Genomic DNA, 22,649 nt, shown 5'->3' on the forward strand with positions numbered 1-22,649 from the left:
CAGCCGAGACGCCAGTGTGCCCGGAGCACAGGCAATAGGTTCCCCTCTTCACCTGCCCCAGCCTCTGGCCGTCCTAGACTAACATGGGTGCTAATAAGCCAGGCAGGGCTCCCCAGGGAGCCAGCTTTAACAGACGGCCCCGACACCACAGCCATCGGAACAGCATCTTGCCTTCTGGTCACTCCCTCAACCCTTCAGTAAACTCGGGGACCCTTTTCCCAAGCCCGGCTCTGTGCAGAGGAGTCAGGCCAGCCTTCAAGGAGCTCACACGCAGTCTAATCACTGCTGTCATCACGACAGTCTATTAGACAGTTACTTTGTTTCAGGCTCTGGCTAAGGATTTATATGCATTGGAAAAAAAAACATTTACAGATGAGAAAACTGAGGCTCAGAGAGAGAAACTACACTGTAACTCTGGGATACGTTTTCACACACCTGCCTGCCTGTACCCCCTGCTGGACAGGAAGGCAGTCTGGCCTCAAGGGAAGGGCACCAGCTTGTTACATTTGGCCATGTTGGTCTGTGCCAGACCAAAGCCCTACCTTCCCACCCTCCCTCTTTCTCCCTCACCTCTTACACACACACACACACACACACACACACACACACACACACACACACTCACTCACTCATGCTAATGCCTTCTTGGAAACCAAAGCACTGCAGGAGGAAAAGATTCTCATGATGTAACTTTGCAAGAACGTGGCAGTTGTATCAGAACCGCAGAACCACCCCCCGTCTCTGGTTTCTTTGTGACAGACTCCGGTCTCGTGTGTGTGGGCTTCTGAAGAGGGGATGGAAAGTCCCATGTGTGATGCTGGTTTCCTTCCAGGCTTTCAGAATTCTCCTTCAATGTTTCAGGTTCAGGAAACCAAGGAAATAGCAGGAGACAGTCTGGTGCAGACCACTGTGGAGAAGGCAGAAAAACCGCTTTTTCCTAAGCTTGTGGAGGTTGTTGCAAAGAAAATACACATCCAGGAATGTTCAATTACAATAGAGTCATGTCTTCCAAATGTTTCAGACAAGCATAGAGACGGACCTCGAGCCTCCTGTCCGAGTCTGCTTCCTCAGGTGGCCGCACTGCTCTCCACAGGCTCGGTCACAGCTGCTCCACCTTCTGTGTCTGAATAGAAGGTGAACAGACAGAACCGAAGAGGCTATCTGCCCGCAATCGACTGTTCACCCCACGTCAGGAACAGTGAGTGTACGTGTTCTCTCTCTCTCTGTCTGGACAGCCACAGCACGCCCGTTTTGTATTACCAAAAGGCCTCCCCCAGGGTCACCATCACCCTGGAGCTGGACCACTTGCCAGGAGCCCAGGAGAGGCCCCCTTGTGCGGGCTGGCAGCACTGCTCTCACTACCCCGCTCTGACCCTCTCCACACTGGCCAAGCCTCCTCCTGGCCAGCAGCAGCGTCTGGCAGCTTTCAAAGCGAGGCCCCAGCCACATGAGCACATGAGACGTGAGATGCCATCCCTCAGTGCCGAGTTTGCCGAGCCCACCCCCTCCCCTCTCAAGCCACCCACCAGATGTTCAACATCCAACATCTCCCCTCCTCGCTGAGGGGCAGATAATGGGCTGGGAGGGCTGGACGGCTGAGGAGGCATTACTGCGTCCAAGTGCCACTGAAGCTGAGCACCTATGGGGGAGAGAAAGCAGCGGTGCTCAGGAAAGACGGCTGGGTCTAGAGACTGGGGGTCTGCAGATAGACAAAAAAGAGAGAAAACGTGTAAAACGGAGCAAACCTGGAAAAAAGGACCAGGAAGGGCATGCTCCCGGGGAAGGGAAGCACCTACATACATGGAGTTGACGTAGGGCCAGCACAGACAGGCAGCCCTCCGCGAATTCACGTGACAGCGCTGACCGGGCACCCCTACGCCCCACACACTGTGTGCTGAGGTCAGGGAGGCAGAAACCAGCCAGGCCCAACCGTCCTCAGAAAGTCCAGCCCAGGGAGGCCTACTCGTCTCAAGTAGGAGGGCTTCCAGAATTCTTTACATAAGTTATACCTTTTTAAAGGAATAAAAAGGAAAGTCCCCACAACCACTAATCCTTGTCCCCAGGGTTACATGTTCACACAGTTTAGGGCAGCATTTGTGCACCACAGCCACACACAAACAGATATACAGATAGTTACGTGTGTGTGTGTGTGTGTGTGTGTGTGTGTGTGTGTGCATATCTGTATTCACAGCCTGTGGTTCCACACCCCCCACCCCCCAGAGGTTGACAAGCTACAACTGCAGGCCTGGCAGAAGCTAAAAACACGAAAGCTACGAAGCAAGTTCTCAGACAGGAGAAGGAACCGGGTACCTCTGCAGCTTAGAAAACAGATAAACCAGGATTTGAACTCTCACCCATCACTAACCTTGTGCCCTGGGCAAGTTGCCTGACCTGGGCAAGCCTCACTTTCCTCATCTGTAAAATGGGGAGAACTGGGGTACTGACCACCAGATGGTTGAAGGGATTCACAGGATGGCGCCCGCAGAAGCGTTGCGTCATTAATGACAGCTATTATTTGTGTTAACAACCGTCACCATCACTTTCAGCCTCCCTGGGGCAGAGGTAGGCACAGACAAGACTCTCTCAGCACAAAACCACAAGAAATCACCTCTAAGTTAAGGCAATAGGAGGAATGTGACTGAAAAACATGCATTTCTCATAAAACTAGGAAAGGGTTCCCAAAAGAAAACAAATCCTCTGGTTAGCAGGATAGTTTCACTTTAGACCCTCTAAGAAAAGGCCATCTGGAGAGTCCGCACCTCTCCCCCCAGGCACATGTAATTACTCTTGACACCAAAGGTTCCTCCCCTCCAAGAGGAGCCTGCGGAAAACAGGTAGAAGAGAGAAAACCTCACCTGCAGCCACTAGCTGGTGAGAATGACCTGATTTTTCCACAGGGAGAGGAGGCAGGTTTTAGGAAAACGGGAGGCCTAGGGATGCATGGTGGGGAGGGCTTGAAGGGAGTTCGGGAAATGGGGGTGAAAGAGAGAGTGAGAAAATGAGAGTGGCCTGCCTGGGACATTCCAGACACCCACCCTGCCTGTGTCATCCCAGACACCCATGACACCCTTCCATTCTGGACACTTGGCGGTGACGCTCCCCTTTTTGTATATTAGGGATCGTGGAAGCCAGTGCCCATTCCCTCTCCCCGACTCCACACAGCCCTCCTCGGCCACCCACTTAATCTTAATTATGGTCCAGGGGACATCTGCTGTGGGGAAAGGCAGGCAGTGTCACCTGCAACAGGAAGAGCGTGGGGCCTGTGTCCTCTCCCCCCAGCAGCCACCAGCAGGGGTAAGCCCTTTCTGGGGGACACACCACATCTCACCACCTCCGAGCCGACCGAGCCTCTGCACAGCAGGACGGCCTCCTCAGCAGTGTCCCTGCTGCACCCCTGCCTCCTCATGTTTACTCTCAGCACAAACAGAGTGATCCTTTGAAAACATACATCAAAAACTTCAAGGATGTACACTAAAAAGAGTGACTTCTCCTCCGTGTAGAGCATACCCAGCTGGAGGAAACCAGGCTGCATCCCAGATCTTCCTCCAGAAGGAAGCTGGAGAAATACCCTGATGGATAAGTGAAGACGACTCCACCTGGGCAGTGATCTTATTATACAGAAGCCGGCAGTGGAAGAGGAGAAAGAATTCAGCCAATGGCCTGAGACACTGCGGAACCCTTCAGGGCGGAGCTGGGGACAGCCCTGTGCCTGGTGGCCCGGCGAAGTTTCTTGGATGAGATGCTCTGACTCTACAGGTAGGTGAAGAAGAAGCACAAAAGCCAGGCCATGAACTTCATCCAGTGAGGACCGGGTGTGACCTGGGCGGGCTGGGGAGTGTCACAGCCTGGAGGACACTGATGAGACTCAACTACTAAACGCAGGGAGGGATCCTGGGCTGAAACCTGGAGCAGGAAAAGGACACTTGGGGGGGACGACTGGTGACATCTGGAAAAGGCCGCTCGTTTAGCTCCTAGTGTCATACCTAAACCAACTCACCCAGGTTAATTTGATAACTGTACTGTGGTTACGCGAGTTAGCAGGGAAGCCGGATGAAGGGTATGTGTAAATGCTCTGCACAGTTTTGCGAATTTCTGTGAGCTTAAAATTATTTCAAAACAAAACGTTTAATTTAAAAAGGGATCCTACACCCTCACGACCCACCCCCACGGCCCACCCCCAGGCCTGATGCCAGGGACTGGCCTTTCTTTCCCTCACAAACCATGATTCGAGAGTTGCACTCTGGGGTGTTGAGTTTGTGGCATTTTACATCCATTACGTGTGAGCCAACCACACACTGTTTATGGTGGAGAGAGGATGGGACAGAAGGCAGTTCCCCCCCTCCCTCCTAGTCCCTGCAGAGGGCAGAGGAAGTACTGGTGTGACTGGTGATGGTCCGGGTCATTGACTGGACCACATCCGTCAGGAGCATCACCGGGTGCCACAGGTGACATGCCTGTTCAGGGCACCCCTTTCTCCCCACTGCTGCTCTGAGATCCACAGGGTGGACAGGGTCCCTGCTTGGGCTCTGACTCCCACCTGCACCCGAGGGTGCTGCCTGGCCTGCATGGCCCTGTGCACCGCTGCTGCCAGAGGAAGGCGAGGACCCACAATACGGAGCAAGCGTGGGGGGCTGGGAGCCCGTCACTTGCTTCAACCAGTGTTGACCAGAGAGCCCTGGAGTGGGTGCCAGGCATGGGCCAGCTCATAGAGAGGGTCCTTTATCCCCCTTGCTGCTGCTGCTCCTGTGACCAGGTGCTTCAGATACCTCGAGGTGAGGAGGAGGTTGGCGGAACAGGACACCCACACTCTTAGGCCTTCCTAACAGGTACCACTGAGTCCTGACCCATCGTGAACAGCCTGGCACTTCCCACCAAATTAGGAAGGACATTGTCTCCAGAGAGTAAGGCAGGTGGGTGCGGCCAGGATGGAGAAGGGGACTGAGTGGGAGCAGCTGCAGCAGCAGGACAAAGCCTACAAGGAGTCAAGGGCGCCCTGTGAGGGGAGCAAGGGGAGCCGGGGTTTAGGTCACCTCCCAGCGCGTTCCACACTCCGTGGAGTACACCGCAGGGCGAAGGGCGAGCAGGGACACCTTCACATCAAACTATAAGATTAGATTTTGGTTTCAAGACAACGAATTAGGTCCACGCACTTGCCTTCCCCTTTTCTAATCTTGTTGAAATGAAAAAACAAGAAGAGTGAGAAATCAGTTGCAATGTTGAAATAAAGGGAATGATGACAACACCAAACCAGGAATTCAGAATTCCTAGAAGATTTGAAGCAAATGGAATCAGATCGAGGAGGAAGCTCTGAGTGTTAGACATATGGCCAGAGAATCAACTGTCTCCTCTACCCAAACAATAACCGGCTAGAAATGTAATGGCACAAGTGCCTCCTGAGAAAGAAAATACATAGAAGTAAACTGTAAAAGAAATGTACAAAAATCAATTGAAGCAAATTATGAAACGTTACTTACAGACAAAAAAGATAAACATTTCACACCTTCTGAACAGAGACGATATTGTAAAGACACTAATTCTCTCCAGTTGATCTATAAATAAAATGCAAGTTCATTCTAAATCCTAAGGGGATTCATTTTGGAATTCAACAAGTTGATTTAAAACTTCATCTGGGAAAATAATTTAAAATAGCTAAGAAGTTTTCAAAAAAGAAGTATAATGAGAAAGGAAGTGTCCTTCCAGGAAGCCACAGTTGATGATAAATGCTCAACAAGACAGAAGACAGTCCAGAAAATAGGGTCAAGTATAGCTAAGAGTTAATATCTGATCAAGATGGCATTTCAAACAGTAGGAAAGAACGGATTATTCAATAAATGTTGATGAAACAATTTTCTATTCACTTGAAGGGGGATTTATTTACAATTTTACTCACTATCACTTACAAGAATAAATTTTTGATAAATTATAGATTTAACCAAACCAAAAAGTTGCCATAAAAATACCAAAGGAAGCACAAATCATTACTCTGTTTTATTATCCCAGGGTGAAGAAGTCCTCTCTAGGGTGATACAAAAGCTAGAAAACAAAGGAAACTATTGGGAGATTTAACTATGTTAAAAATTAAAACCTCTGTATAGGAAAAGACATCATGAAACAGACGAACGTCAGTCAGTAAATGGGACAAGGTTCTGAAGTGGCGCGTGAGAAGATGAAGTTCTCTTAATACAGAAAGAAGCCCCCCAGGAGCTCTGCCTCACACTCTGCAGAGTGCCCTTGGGCAGGTAGATCAGTATTTACAGACAGAGAAAGAGGTCCACAGATTCAGGACATACTCACTCATTCATCTGTTCATTCATTCAACGAGTGTTTACCAAAACTCTAGTGTGTGTCAGGTACTATTCTAGGTGGTGCACATAAAGCAATGAAGAAATCCCCCAGTACATTCTAGTAGGGGAAAAAGACAACAAATAAGGCATTCAATAAAATATACTGTATATCAGCTGGTGATAAAAGAGAAAAAGGTAAAGCAGGGAAAGGGTATAGGCAGAGTGGGGAGGAACAGGGTTACAATTTTAAATTGGGGTGGTGGTCTGAGATGTGCTCACTGAGAAAATGACATCTGGAGGTGTCTTGAAATATTTATGCATACAAGGGAACACACAGGAATGTACAGAAAGATAAGTACTCAAGTCTTAATGTCAAGGCTTCTTACAGGTGTCACTGTATGGCACTTTTACTTTCTACTTTTTGTACACTTTAGTATTGTTTGATTTCTTTTACAATAAGTATGGAACACGTTTGTGAGCAACACAGCACTTGGAGGGAAAATGGAAAGTGAGCTTCCAGGAACAAGCCCTTCAGGGACGTGCCCACCAGCAGACACCAGACGTAGGAGGTTGGAGTCGGATGTCTGGTGCTCTGGCGCCACCTGGTGGCCATCTCCTAACTGATCAATCTCATTTCCAACCACCTCAAGCTGAGAAAGAGGCAAGACACACAACTGTATAAAAACCCACCTGCCCTGCGGACAGGGACTGGAAAGGAAACGGGCAACACAAACAGTTTGATTTGTTGGGATGGCAGGGTCATGGTGGGATTTATTTAGCTTGTATTTGCAATCATGGCTCCATGATAATGTTTCATTTGTGTTAACTGCGACGGAGCAGTCCTGTGGGGCAGCTGAATGTACTTACAGAAATGGAGTGGGGGGGAGTGGGCACCACAGACCTATGACCCAGGCCACCTGCACGTGTCCCCAAGAAGGCTGGGGGTTCATAAAGTAGAGTGACAGGACCTCAGGTCACACAGTGCTTGGAGGCAGAGGGGCCTACCCCAATGGGAGTACCTGGGGAACAAGGTCCCAGGAGTCTGTCTGGGAGGGGCAGCCACATCCCGGCCCTCAAATGATGAACCACTAAACTGAGCACGTGCACAGACTACCAAACTAGTGCCTCCTCGCCAAAGCCCAAAGGAAACAGGTGTATCCCATGGGTGATGAGGAAGCGACATTATCTCAACAAGGACTCTGCCTGGAATAGTCTTCCCCTCTCCTTCATCCTTCAGGCCCCTCCTCTGTGTGCCCTCCGCTCAGCCTGCTGTAGCACCTGTCACTCTGACAAGGAAGTGCTCTCTCCGGGTATCGGGTATCTCCCTGCTAGACCATGAGCTCTGGAAGGTGAGAGTCACATCTACTCATTTACCCTCAAGAGAGCTCCGGGTTTGAATTCTATGAATGGCAGGCAAGTGACCCTCTAAACTTCTCTTTCTGCTTCTGTAGAGTGGGGATACAGGCCTGTCCTCCCCTCGTGTGGCTATGGCGAGGACAGCTAACAGCCCCAGCTGGTACTCAGGAGAAATGTGGGCACCAGGCGGCTGTCTAAGCGTTTTGCATGCATTAGGTTCCTGAGCTGAGGCCACCTCTGTGGAGTGCTGCTCACACTGCCTGGCATGGGGTAAGTGCTCAGGTATTATTTTATTCCCAGTTCCCAGCACAGTGCCCAGCAGTCTGCTGTGTTCTCAATAAAAATGAATGAACCACTCCCCCAGCCTACTACCAGATGGGGCAAGGTCAGGGCAAGACTGTGATGCTTAAGCCACCCATCAGCACCCCCAAACACTTGAACTGCACAAAGGGACTTCAAGGAGAGAACCCCTGCAGGACTGAGGAGGGTGGGGACACAGGGAGAAGTGATGTAAATGCCTGGGGTGGGGACAGGGGAAGCAGCAACACTCCGGGCTCGGGTTCAGGTTCAGCTTAGGCAGGACTCGGGCAGAAGCTGCCATCCAGGAGGGGCCTCAGTTAAAAGTGGGTGAGACTTGCCTTAACAATCCTTCCAGCCCTGATGCCAGGTGGTCAGGACCGTGGCTCTCACAGGGGAGGGTCGGTAGGCAAGGCTGTTGAAGGAAGCTGGTGTGAGGGAAGAAGGGGGGCTAGGAGGTACCCAACCCACTGAGAATCACAGGCCCTGCCCTAAGTGTGTGGGGGGGGGGGGCAGTGTTCTGTGCTTGGAGTGTGCAGGCCCTCTGCCAGGCCCTCCCCAACCCAGTCCCTCAGAAGTGGCTTCCAGCCAAGCAAGGAGAGATGTGCAGACTAGAACAGGTGCCAAAAGGGCGGTGGAGCAGGCTGGTGGCCACGCCCACCCTGCTGTCCATCGCAGCCAGGTGTGCTCAGGGGCTGGCTCTCTCCCTAAACCATCCTCGTCCCTCCTCTCCTGCCTGCTCCTTCCTACTCTTTTCCAGTCTCATTTTCAATGTCACTTCCTCTGGGATCCCTTCTGTGACTCCTATGTTGTGTCCTTCTCCTACAGGCTTCCAGAGCACCCAGATTTCTTCTTAGCATTCGTCATATTTGTCTTGAATTATGTTTGTCCTCCCTGGACAGTCACAACCGTGGCCACGCTCGGCTGCCTCCCCAAGATTTCCAGCACGAGTGTCACGCAGGCAGCACTGGGAGCGGCCCACGGCTTCTGCGGCTCACAAACCCTTTTCTGAGCAACCTCGCTCCACATGCTTCCCATCTCTGACTCTGAGGTTACGATGGGGCAGAGCCTTTCTCCTGATCAGGGAGGACCCCTGCTGCTGCCAATTTATCTTTCAGTTCAAGGATGAGATGTTTAAAAACAGAAGGTGTCAGATACTAACACAACTGACAGCCTAAACCTTCATCTTATAAAAAAGAAAACTCAAGTCTCCTTGCTTACAGATATTTATAAAGACAATCTCAAAAGAAATAACAAAAAGGAAGGTGTAGTAATTTATCTGGGTTGTTTCTTGGTATTTCATCATTTTAAATTATACTTTATTGGACTTCCCGTTTAAACCAAGTGGGACTAGACCAGAAACAAGGTCATACCCTCAAACGCCTGTGGGGCCCAGCAGATTATGTCACTGGCGAAGCTGCAGGTGTAACAGAATAAGGACAGGTGGGGCCTGTGGCCAACTACACCACTTAAAGCTTCCCATTTTGAACATTTGGAAAGCACTGAACTGGCCATACAAAGCATCTGAGAGGGAGATTAGACAGTGCTCCTTGGGTAGGGTAGCAGAGTTGGTAAGCCCTCACATCCTGGGCCCAGCGTCTACTGGCTAGGTGACCATAAGAAAGTCACTTAGTCTCTGTACTTCAAATTCCTCCTCTGAAAAGAGGCAATCCAATAGTCCCTTCCTTGTAAGTTCACTGTAAGAAGAGAATAATGTGAAGCACTTAGCACTGGCCTGGCACACACTGTTACTGGCCACCAGTTTGCAACCACTGCTGGAGACATTATTCTGCAATTTGTTTTTTTAAAGCTAACAGTGTAACATGGGCTTTCCTCATATGTCAATGTAGAGAGAACTGGCCCCTTTTATAAGTGCCTAATGCATGGCTGATGGGGACTCCCATTCCTTCCATTTTTTGCCACTACAAATAGTGGTGCAGAAAACAGCTTTGTACTGCTTCTTACATTGCTGCTTTATTTCTGCAGGAGTTGCTGCTAGGTTGACAGATGTGGATATTTAATACTCAGTAAATATTTTTGGATTATATTTCCCAAAAGTTAGAACAATTCATACTCCCAACAGCAACGTAAGGGAGCACTCACTTCCTTCAATCACTTGCCAACACTGGTTTTATCAATCTGTATAACATTTTGCCACTTAAAAAGGTAAAGGACACTATTGTTTTTATTTGCATTCTGCTACTGATTATCTTTTGAGACAGAGAATTCCAACTTCTTTCATTCTCCTTTTCTTCTTCAGCAAGAAAACTCCTATTTTTAGCTAAGCACACCCCATGCTCCCTTGCAGCTCAGTGTGGCTAAACTCTACCCAGTGAGATGTGAATGTTAGTGTTGTGCAAGACTTCTGAGAAGTATCTGAAAGGGGAAGAGCACACCCTTCTTCTCCCCTTTCTCCTTCTGGCTTCTGGAGCACAGATGTGATGACTGGAGTTCAAGCAGCCATTTTGAGTCAAGAAGCAATCTGCTATGGCTGGAAGAGCAGCGAGATATAAGGAACCTGGCTCTGTGATAACTTTGATTCCAACACGCCAATCTCTTTACTGTCTCATGAAATGATATAAACTCTTATATGTTTAAGTCATTCTTATTCTGGGGTTATCCACTACATGTAACAAAATCTAGTCCTTTCTAATACACCTTCTGATCCCCAAAAGTCAAAATTGAGCCTTTATTTCTTTTTGTAACACACATAAATAACAATGCCTTCATGTTTTATTTGCCCTGTGTTTATTTAAGTCTCGTAAAAGTGGAACACTCATTTCCCCACTCTCCCATCCTTTCTCCCAAAGCCTTGGGTTTTACAGAGATGGTTTAGAATTTTTATTTTCAGCCTACTATGTTTTCCCATACAGTTCTCCTCTATTTTAAAGTTTTTAATAATACACAATAAAAAATTCCAAGTCACAGTAGCAATATCCAGTGAGATTAATCTCTATGCACTAAAGGGTGCACCGCAGCTCACTGTACTCTCCATGTCCCCCACCCCAGGATTTCTGCTCTAGTCGTCCTTCAGCCAGAGAACTTCACTGGGCGTTTTCCTCAGGCACACTTACCAGGTGACGTCTGCTTTACGTTCTCACACACGTGAAATGTCTTTCTTTCGCAATGACCATGAGTGACATCTCGGCTGGCACAGCAAGGACTGCGGCCCTCTCCCTCCAATAGTCTGGAGACCCCAGGCCACCATCTTCCGGCCTCCATGTGGGAAGCATAAGGGAGGCCCAAAGGGAGCCTAATTCTCTCTCCTTTGGAAACAACCTATTCTTTCTTCCTACGAAACTTTAAGATTTGCCTCTTTCTTCTTGGAGTTCAGGGATTTTACTAGAAAGTAGGTCTAAGTGTTGGTCTTCATGTGGGATGAATGGACCCATTTAATCTGAAGAATCAACTCTTTCTTCAATTCAGTGATATTTTCTTCGCCTGTTTTCCTATTACTCCTCCATCTAGTCCTTTTTCTCCTTCCGGAACTCCCATGACTCCATGCCAGGTCCCCTGGATACTGTCTCCAAGGCTGTCCCTCATTGACAGGTTCTCACATTTTAATTCATTGTTTCCATTTCTTTTTATTATTATTCTGGGTTGTGAGGCATTTCTTCTACTTGATCTTCCAAACCACCAATTTCAGTTCTCCTAGTGTTTTTTAAATTCAAAAGCCATGTTTTTCAGTTCCAGCAAGCCTCTGGTACACATCCCCCTAGCAGTTCTCGCCTTGTAAATTAAAGTTCTTACGCATCCTCTCCTTCAATCCTGCCTCAAAGGAGTCACTGCTGCAAGTGTGCAGCCTGCCTTCCCTCTCTCTCCAGCCAAGTCTCCACAAAGCTGTCATGTATCTCTGCCTGCTGATGGGTGCAGGTTCGCACAGCCCCTGCTCATGGCAAACTGCTCAAGCTTCTGCAGCAGTGGCAAGCCTGAGGCCTTGGATGACCTGAGAGCCTCTGTTCAAGGAGACCCAAGTGAAATGAGCTGGCAAACTGTGACCTTTCTGCTGAGAAGTGGAGAGGAGACCCTCAGCCCTTCGGTCCCCTAGTGATGACGGGGGAGAGGCAGTTCCTCTCACAGCTGCATGAACTGGGAGCAATTCTGCCCAGATGCCCTGGGATCCGTGAGATCAGGCAGTCCCTCCGAGGGCATAGGAAGCTAGTGGGCAGCTGCAGCCCCTCTCATGGAATCCAGTTCTAATCAGACTCAAAAGCACAGACAGAGGAGAGGAACTCCATTTCTAGAACTAGACTGACCTAGAGTCAAACCTCAACTCTGACACTATTTGCTGTGTGATCTCAGGGAAATTACTTATCTCTGAGTCTCAGTTTTCTCATATGCTCTTACCTGTAAACCAGCAGTTATTTCCAGCATCCTCCCTAGGGGAACCAATCCCTCTGACACATAAGTTTCAGGGAACTTGCTTCTTCTAAGCACTATATGAATTACTTGTACAGTGGTAATCATGCAATATCAAGGAAGGAAGACTGGGGCCCTGGCGGGAAAGCATCAGAAACTTTACCTTCTGCCTCTTTGTGAAAGTAGGTTGACAGAAGGGCAAGGCCACTAGAAGAATCTGAAAAAGTATTTCAGCTTTTAACATTTTTGAGACTGCTCCTACCTGAATAAAACCTCCGAGGATTCTTCTAGGCAAATACTCTCTGCCTCTTCCCCTATTATCTCAAGACTTGAGGACCATGGCTGCAAAGGGGATGGATGCTGGGAGCCATGAAAGAGTCCATGTTGGTTCCAGTCCAGTAACATTCATTGAGCACCTACTGTGTGTAAGGCATTGAGCAAGGCACAGCCTCTGCCTTAAAAGAGCCTGAAGTCTAGTCAAGGAGCTAAGGCAGGAGGTACCTGGGACATCAAAACAGCACAATGCAATGAGGACTGTGGTCAGGGTCATGTGAGGGGCTGAAACAAGTATCAGGACAGTTTAAAAGGAAGAGAGCGCCAGTGAGTCAGGCAGTGCAGAAAAGCGTTCTTAGAAGAGGTGCCGGATGGGCTGGGCAGAATCTCGGGGAGCAAGAATGGTGGGGGTGAGGGGAGAGGGAGGCAGGGGGTTGACGAGCAGATTAGCGTCTCTTGAAGATAATGATCACGTCTTATCATCTTCATGTTCCTTCACCCATCCTCCCAGGGCCAAGCGTCACGCACACAATGAGCTGGCCCTCTCTGATGAAGGGTCTGAAGCAAGCACAGCCGAAAGTGAGGAGGGGAGCTGAACTGAAAGAGACAGGGGAGGGGTTTGTGGGGAGGTACAAAGACCTGACTGAGGTTGAGAGAAAGGAGGTCGTCCACATCACCCCGACAGTTGGGAGGCCGACACAGAACATTCTTCTTCTGACCAACAGGAATAAAAGGATGACAGCAAAACAGGGAGGCAACAAGAGGTTTTGCATAAGGAGGAGGCAGAGAGAGAAAGAAAGGAAAGAACGCTTGATGCAAGAACCAATAGTGAAAACCCCAGAGCTTAATTCATCTGGTGGGCGAGAAGAAGTCCCTAAAACACCCTGTGTGTGTGGCTCACTGAGGATGCCTGACATCCCAAAAGCCCCTGTGCCCTTCTTGGCCCCGCAGGCTCACTGGTATGACGTCCCTCTGACTGCAACGGCAGCCAGCTCACCCACACCAGCTGCACCTCTGCGTGCCACCGCCTGGCCCTCTGCTTGAGAGGGCACAGGTCACTAGGGTCATTGAACCCACTTACCAGGAACACATGTTGGGCTTCATAATCCCAGGCCAATAGGATAAATCACCCCAGCACGCCTCTTTCCAAACAGTAGCCGCTGTAAAAGTAGGGAGGATAATTCGATTTACATGATGTTCCAGATGATAAGACTTGTTTTTCAGAGCTCAGCAAGATCAGACCAACTGTAGCGCCACAAGATCTGATTTGAACCTGTTCGCTGAAATTCTAAAAACCTTCCCCATAGAACAATATGTAATATCATTAGCCAATCAGGTAGCAAAGCCTGCCCTAAAATCACCGAAACTAACTTCTTTGGTTACTGTTCTCCTTTCCCACCATGCTTTGGATACATGCTGTGGTAAGCACAGGAGGGTCTGCCTGGGGAATTAGCCCCAGAGGGAAGCACGGACTCCGTGGGAAGATGCATTCGAACAGGCCCAAAGCCAAGGCCTCCTGCACAGCCCCACGGGAACACCCCTGCCCCCAGAGCACATGCAAGGGAGGCAGCGCCCGGCCCACCTGGCACGGGAGCAGCCTCTCGGCCACTGACTGGCATGAACGAGTGTCCTGCACAGGTGCCTGCAGAGGGCCCCAGGGCTGGTTTGTTTCCTTCCTCCAAAGCGCCTCCTCTCACCACCCTCTGCCGCTACCCACCCTCCCCCCCCGCCCCCCGCTGCAACACACCCTGGTGGGCCGCTTCACAACCTCCTTCACTGAGGAAAGTTGACTTCAGCTCCTCAGGTCCCTACTTTAACCCAAATGTTTCCGCATCTTCTCCTGACCCCCCACTCCCGTCTCTGAGGAAGAGGCGTCTGCCTGAGACCCAGGGCCAGCCACACCCTCCTTGTACCCTCAGTCTCCTCCCCTCTCTCGGCCCTTCCCTCTGCCTGAGAACATCCGCAGTTCTCCCCAGTCTTCCAAAGAGCTTCAGCCCTTGAACTCCAGGCTGCTTCCTCCCCTCTTCCCCCGCAACACCCCACCTGACCTTGGGTCAGCTGGACCTAACAACAGAGGCTGAGGCTAGTAGCCGAGCTCTCAGTAGCTTTTAACAGTTCACCAGTCCCTCCTTCTGGAAACTCATCTCTCAGCCTCAAACAATGACCTTGTGCTTCTCTTCCTGTCTCCTCAGCCTCTTTGGCCGCCTCTGCTGGCTCCTTTCTTCTGCTTACTCCCTTCCCTTAGACCTCTCACCTTCCAGAGCTTCCTCACAGCCCCTCCTCCGGGCCCCTGGAACCCAAGGCGCTCAGAGGCCAGGCCCTGCCTCCCTCACCAGCTTCAGGCCACCCTCCTCTGGCCCACACTTTGTGCTCCAGCAGCAAGAAACCACCCCAAACACAGGCCAAACCGACTGAGGCTCCCCATTCGCCACCTGCTTCCCGCAGCCAGGCCCCTGCCCAGGCTGCCCCCTTTTGTTATGACCTTGAGCCGCAGCTCATCAAACTTTCTGATCCTTCACTACCAACAGCTGAAAAAACATTAAGCAAGCACTTCTAACATACATATGTTTACTTGTAAATTAAATATATGTTCTAAGGTACCCACACGTTCCATACATTACAAAACAAATGCAAACAATCGAAGGAAGAGATAAAGATGAAATATGTTAAAATAATTATTTTATTCATCAATAATACAAAAAACTTCCATTCTCATTACTAATAATAATTTTAGTGAGAGCAATGTGACTGATATGCTTCCTTTTGACAGAGTTTTAAATATGGAAGTACAACATACATGCAGAAGAATGCACATAGTAATACACGTAAGTGCACAGGTCAAAGGATTCTCACAAAGTGAGCGCACCCATGTAACAGCACCCAGGTGGAGAAACATGACGAGCCCCCCCAAAACCCACCGCATCCCCTTCGATTGCTACCTGCCCCCAAGGGTGGCCACCACTCTGGTTTCTAACAGCAGAGATTACTTCTGTCCGTTTAAACTTCATATGAATGGAGCCATACAGGACATTACGTTTGTGAAACTCACCCTGATTTTTCACTTTTCATGGTTGTTCATGAACTCTTACTGATTACAGTTCCCTATGGTGTATCTGCCCACTCCAGCACTGATGGACACTGGGATTATCTCCAGCCTGGGCTATCACAGGTGGTGCTGCTATAAGCTCTCGAGGGGTGCCATCCGGTAACACATTCGTATGCCTTCCTGTTGGGTTGGTACCCAAGAGCGGAACTGCTGGGCGATAGGTATATAAGTGTTCAGCTTTGGTAGATGGAGATCAAACAGTTTTCCAAAGTGGCTAAAACAATTTACACTCCCACCAGCAGCGTGTGAGCATCTGGCTACTGCACATCTTTGTCCGCACTCGATACAGCCTTTTTTTGTTGTTGTTTTCACTTTAGCCATCCTGGTCAGTAAGATATTACAAAATAAGTATTACGATTACTTTTAAAGGAGATTGAAATTAAGTGCCTCTCTCAAGCTCACAAAACTAAGATGAGTCAGAGCAGGAACCCAGGTATTCTGACTCCAAATAGCGTACTATTTCCACCTGCAGCGAAATACTATTTCCAATGAAAACACCCCAACAAGAGGCTAAAGCACTAATAAAAAGAACATGCTCATGGACTATGCCAATTCCAACACCTGACTTATGACAGGAGAGAAGAATAAAAGGGTCTATCAACTTTGAAGCACATACATATAGAAAGCCTGGAGATCTTTCCATCCCTCGCGTTTGTATAGTTCTTTAGAGTACAGACTGTGTTCACACGCATGATCTCTGCTTTGAGCAGGAATCTTATTCCTGCTTTTTCTGTTAATTATGGTTTAATGTTATATCTTCTTTTAATGATCATTTCATTTATATTCTATTTTATAATCATAATCACAACAATCATTTAGAAGTAATTTTACACTCGAATGGTCCCACTCTCACTGCCAGTCCTTTCCTACTCTGATTGCCCATTCATGGGCTTTTGTTTTGATTCATCTCTCAATTACTGGAGCATGTCTTCCAGGGATTCCCCACTCTCTCCCCAGGAATGGGGCGTGGTTGTGGCAAAAGCTACTCTCAAGGTGTGTCCTTGCATGACTGAAATGAATTTCTGTTACCATCAAATGTGAACTAAAACTTGGCTGAGTGTGAAATCCTTGGGTCACAACCCTCCCCTCAAAACACAACGGGTACTGCTCCACTGCCTCTGCCACCTGTGCTAGAGACAAGTCTGAGCCCGGCCTAGTTTTTTTTTTTTTTTTCCTTTGATTTAAAGGTTCTTTCTACCAGAATACTGATGGTATCATCTATTTACCCTTGAAATTAAAAAAACAAAACAAAAACAAAAACAAAACCCTTCACCTGGATAGTTTAAGTGTGAGCTAATGTTGCTAATTTTGCCTGGTTTGTGATGCGCCTTTATAATTTATGGATTCGAGTCCTTCTTCAGTTCGGGAAAACTGAGGATTGCTCTGGTCTCCAGTCTGGTTCATCATCCACATCTGGGGTCTCCTCTGTTGCTTTCCTTTCCTTGTGAGATCGGCAGTTTGTCCTCCTCGTGACTCCTTGAATTTCTGCAGTGCCGCTAATTTCAATGCTGGCATATGTGATTTATTTCCCCATGTTCTTTAAGTCCACAAGCTCCTTCTTCACCACAGTCTGACTCATTATTTCATCTTTCATAGCATCTATAACTTCTCTGAGAGATCACAGAAGATTATGTTTGAAATTTACTTCAGTTTACTGAGTAAAAGTTTGGAAACTTCTTTCCCAAAGCCTGATCTCTATTTTTTGCACCCTTGTTTATTTCCCTTTATACTACTGGATCTTTTTGGTGGGTCCTCTCTAGTTTAGTTTTTCTATTTGTTCATTCTTGAATGAGGACAGATGAGACCTGGCCTGACATTTATCCAAAAACAGTGTAGACGGGTTCCCCTTAGTCCCCTCTCCATTCACCCTGATGGACTCAAAGCTAAGGTTGAGCACCGCTGCCGTTACTCATCAACTGTAACCACGCTTTAGTAAACGTCTTCACTTCTCTTGCCTGTTTCCTCTTCTATAAAACTGGAAAGTTGAGCTCATCTTCAAATGTCTTTTAGCTCCACATTTTTATAATACTTTTATACATCATCTAAATTTAAACTTTCATTAGTTTGGAACCAATTATCAAGGATTTTGCTAAATATACATATAAACAAATAATACCCTATTTCTTAAGAAAAACTCACTGTACTTTATTTTGAATTAAGAAAACCACAAATATTAAGCTCAAGAAACAGACTTCATTTGATTATACATGTGAAAAAAGAGAATTGTAAATAATTTACCAAAAAATAACAATAATAATTTACCAAGACCTAGGGATGTACTGGACACGAAATATGTATAAGAGGCAAAAGCTAAACATAAGCAACCGAGAGCAGCCTCTCTCTCCCATTCCACCTCCCCACTGCACCTTCAGTCCTGTCGAAACACGGCACACCAGGAGGAAAAACTGTGCCGGCCAACTGAGTCATAGCTGGGCCTACCTTTCTGCAGCCCACAGGCATTTTACAGGGTAGCGCTGACTGAGAGCTTCCCATCGTACACACGTCTCCACGCATCGTCCCATTTGATCCTGACAGCCACCTGTTGGGAGACTCAGTCCTCCATGGTCCCTGGCACTCCAATCTGTCTCGTTGGGAGTGCCAAGAATGCAAGGTCCTGACCGCCCTTTACCCAGGCCATTTCACAGGGCTGCACTGCAGCAAGCAACCTTGAGAGATGCGATAATGTCTCCCTTAGGGACAAAGGGCAGGCTTGCTCACTGCCTGCCATAAGGAAGCAGTTTCCCCAGGCCTGTGTTTCTCAGCTATGACACAAGGCACAGCATCCATCTGGGTACACAGTGTTACCCCCATGGGACTTGGAGGAAGGGAAACTGACACACACTGATGCTTATGCTGGTAATGAAGTCCTTTGTCTCTGACTCAGAAGTTATACATACCAAAAGATACCAAGCAGACAAGAAAGTTCTCCCTCCTAATTCCCCCTACTACCCAAATCATGTAACCTGCCTCTCCTAGATCTTACTACAGAATTCAATATATATCTTTCCAGCTTAAACTCCATTTTTTGTCCTTTACCTCAAACTCATCTAGAATCCACTGCAGTATGTGGTTAAGCTTATCAATCCTTTCCAGCACTGAAATCCAAATGCCCCCGACAACATCATAATCATTCCTTCGCTTGCTTCTGTATAACTTCTGATGTCTCGTGAATTTAGCTCCTGTGTAAGTTACCAACGAAGTGACTTCTTTTCCATTCATCTATTTTCCTGCTTTTACCCAAATGCCATATGGGACTAATAAATTATTGCCTTATAATAAATTTTGAAGGCTCAACCACTTATAGACCATGCAAGCTAGGATAATCTCAGCTACTCAGATACTCCACATCTGTTAAATGGGGCCAGTAATGGTGAGGCCGGTCCCCAATATCCATCCTCCCCTTCTTCTTCAGTGATAGAACTTCTGGTTTTTAGGTGGACACATGGTTTCCCTGAATACAGGTTACATTTTCCAGCTTCCCTTACTACCATGTGTGGCCTTATGACCAAGATCAGGCCAATGGGATGCAAGAAGTGTCATGCGCAATTTCTGTAAAGTGGCCCCCAAAGGCTGGAAAGTAGGTGCAAAAGCTAGAGCTCCAGCAGCCATTTCAGGCCATAAAATGACCTTGGTCTTGGAAGCCATCCCTGAGATCACCTCACAATGGAATAACAAGACAGAAGGAACCTGGGTCTCTGACCATGTAAGCTCAATACTCTGAGGTGATCACCCTCCTGACTTACCTGACTTCTCACACATAAGACAGAAACTTCGATCTTATTTATGTCTTTGTTATTTTGAGTTTTCTGTCATTCATACCCCAATCTACAGAAATGGCTCCCTCATAAAGAGAATGATAACAGGTTACATGAGAATATGCATCATGATAGATATCCATTTTTATATTCCCCTAATGAAACGTCAAGCGCTGTTTTTACACTCAGCAGGCACCTCAAACATTTGCTGAAGCAAACAGAATCTGGAAGAATGAGGCCATTTCACTGCCTTAAAATTTAAAAAAAATTTTTTTTACCTAGTTAGTTGTCTAGATAAAGACCAACATTTTATCAAGTTTTATAAAATGTATCATTGGCACTGCATTAAATCTTTACCAATATTTGGAGATACAGTATTGTCACTATTACTATGTTTTGATGTCCCTGGAAAGAGCCAAAAATTGATTGACTGATCAATTGACTCACTGATTTTCATCCTATCAATTCAAAGCACATTTAATAAGAGGCTACTCTGTAATAAGCCTCATCATAAAAAAGAGACTCTGGAGTTGACAGACTGACCTTAGGTAAATAATCTCTCGTGCCACCTCCCCCAGTGCCCACCAACTACTGAGGGAGGTGGAAGAGGTGGTGACAACTTCTATCCTCACTAAAGACTAAGTAAGGCTAATGTGCTACTTTGTCCTCATCATCTCCAGTTGTTGATCCAGAATCCTCTTGCCGCACTTCTTCACAGCCAATAACACTCCCTTGACCAAGGCTCCTGAGCCTGGGGCTTTTTCATCTTCTATTATGTCCACTTCCCTGTGATTCTCCATTGCCATCCTCATCCTCTCAGTGTCCCCACCCATACGGTGATGTTCACATATGGCTGACCCTGTTATTGCTGAAGTTCTTTATTTCACAAACTTGCTGTATGGGTGGGGTTTAGTCCCGTGGAGACATCTGCAGAGGTCCTCAGGTAATGATGGCACCATCATCATCACTATTAGTACTGTCATTTATTGAACCAATACTCTGTGACAGATACCTTCCTAAGCACCTTACCCATAGGAATATACCACTTGGTCCTTACAATAATTCTCTAAGATGGGTACTGTTATCATACCCATTTAAAGTGAGAAAACTGAGGCCCAAAGAGGTTAGATAACTTATCCAGTCAAAAAGAGTACCCTCCCTGGCTATGGTAGCAAGTCCTTGGGCAAAGGTGGGATTTGAACGCAGCTCAGTCTGCCCTCCTACTCTCAACCATTTCTTTATGTCCCATCCCACGAGGGTTGAAGATGTTATGTTCTGTACAGGTACATGCACTCCCGTCTATCCATCTGTTCCCTTCTCTTCGACTAAGCACTGGGGTTTCTCAACTCAACAAACATTAATCCCTTTTCTTTTTCCTTTCCTGAGGCATAAATGGCTTCATACCAGGGAGGCTGGCCCTGGTATTAAGGACAGCTACTTCCCGCAAGGTAACTCCAATTCTGTCTCCCTGCTCCTTGGCTGTGGCTTTTAGCACCAGGGTCAGTGGTAAGCAGGTCTCTGCCTCTGTCCTACACTTCCAGGTCTTTGGGTTCAGGGTGATACTTATAAGACACATGTTGGATCACAGATCAGTTTCCCACTGGCTGTCTCAGGTTAAAGGCTCTTCACCAGGTTCTGTGAGCTGATCTGAGGCATTCTGGCCTACCAGCGGGATGGAACTCCACTTTTGCCAAGTTGGTACCCTCCCTCCACCAGCTGTCTTAGGTAGGTCTCAGGTACTCTAATAACTCTGAGACCTTACTTGTAAGTTCTGGAAATTCTACAGTAGGCTTTTCCCTGCTACCCAAGCTCAGGACACATGGGGGACCAAGGATGCACTCCCAAGTCACAGGGCTCCACAGCACATTAGCTCAGGCCAAATGGCTTTATCACCTTCCCAGAACTTCCTCCCACACGTCTGGTAGCTGCCTTTCCTGGGATCTAGACACATCCCCTTCCTACTGAGGTTGCAGACCCCCCTGAACCCCAGAATGCTGAATGGGGCCGCAACTTTCCCGCTTCAGGAGCCAGAGATTTCAGTCCGAAGGGCCAGCAATAGAAGGAGGAAGTGGATTTCTCGAGAAGGTTCTGAGAGAGGCTGAAGGGTTTACAGACTGCCTGCAGCCAAGAGCCTCCCTCAGTCTTTCACACACAGAGGCAAAGGTCACTAAAAGAACCTCTCTCTGCTGTTAGTGAAAATAAGGGTGATGGGGGAGCACCAGAGCACTCAGCTTCAGTGGGCGGGGCAGAGGCCCTGCAGGGAGAGAGCTGGAGGGCCACCAGTTTCCACACCATCACCTTCCTAGGTCACTCCTTCCTCACTGACCACCCCTCCTGCTCCTTCCCCGACTCTTCTACTGTGCCCCACCCCGTGTGCTGGCTCCCCCGACAATCCAACCAGGACCCTCTGCTCTTTACACATAACCTTCCTGAGTAACTTCTACCTCCTCAGGGGCCAGGGAGCTTTCATTTCCATCTCTCTCCAGACCAGGGGGGCATCAGAATCATCTGTGAAAACCCTTCAACACACAGAGGACCAGCCTCTCTCCCACAAACACCACGGAGGATTCTGCTCTGACCCAGACCTCCCTCCAAGCTCCAGGCTAGCAGGCCAGCTGCCGAGTGCTGCCCCACAGGCACCCCAAACTCAAAATGGCCAAAACCAAACTTGACTTGCCCTCCCAACTCAATTCTCCTTTCACGTTCCTTATCCTGTGACTGTCAGGCACCTCAAATCACTAAGTGAGAAACCCTGGCGCTGCCCACCCGCCCTCCCTTCCATCCACTAAATCTCCAAGGAGAGAGGCCTCTACCTTGGTTTCTCACCAACCCACCTTCTCCTCTCCATCCCCATGGCCCCCTCACCCATCTCCCAAATGCCAGTCTCCTCCCATACCACCCATCCTCCACACCGGGAGTATAACTGAAGGGGTTTCTCTCCTCCTATAACTCTGGAACGATTCTCCACTGGCCACAAGATGACATCTGAACTCCTAAGTACTGCCTGCGAGTCCCTCTGAGGACTGACCCCAAACCACCTTTCTGACCTGTCTCCTGCAGCCCCACACAGCTCACCACACCTGAGCACAGCATGCTCTCCTGCTTCTGGACCCCTGCCATCTGTTTCCTCTGCCTATGTCCCCCTGCACCTGGGACACGCAGCATCTATCTTTAAGATCCTGTGAGTCTGACTCGGTGCCATGAGCTTCCATCCCCACT

General features: G+C 48.2%; 1 protein-coding gene across 2 annotated transcripts in view; it reads right to left on the reverse strand.

The window, feature by feature from the left end:
- RALGPS1 (Ral GEF with PH domain and SH3 binding motif 1) overlaps nt 1-22,649 on the reverse strand; it is a 266,004-nt gene that overhangs the window by 233,423 nt on the left and 9,932 nt on the right. The window contains exon 2 of one of the 2 annotated variants that reach the window (XM_057721461.1): nt 13,651-13,729. The exons of the other annotated variant lie outside the window; for it this stretch is intronic. The gene's annotated coding sequence lies outside the window, so the exon portion shown is untranslated. The remainder of the gene's footprint in view (nt 1-13,650; nt 13,730-22,649) is intronic. 2 annotated transcript variants of the gene reach the window in all.

Source organism: Hippopotamus amphibius, chromosome 2 (assembly GCF_030028045.1).
Source record: "Hippopotamus amphibius kiboko isolate mHipAmp2 chromosome 2, mHipAmp2.hap2, whole genome shotgun sequence".
Classification (NCBI taxonomy): Eukaryota; Metazoa; Chordata; class Mammalia; order Artiodactyla; family Hippopotamidae; genus Hippopotamus; species Hippopotamus amphibius.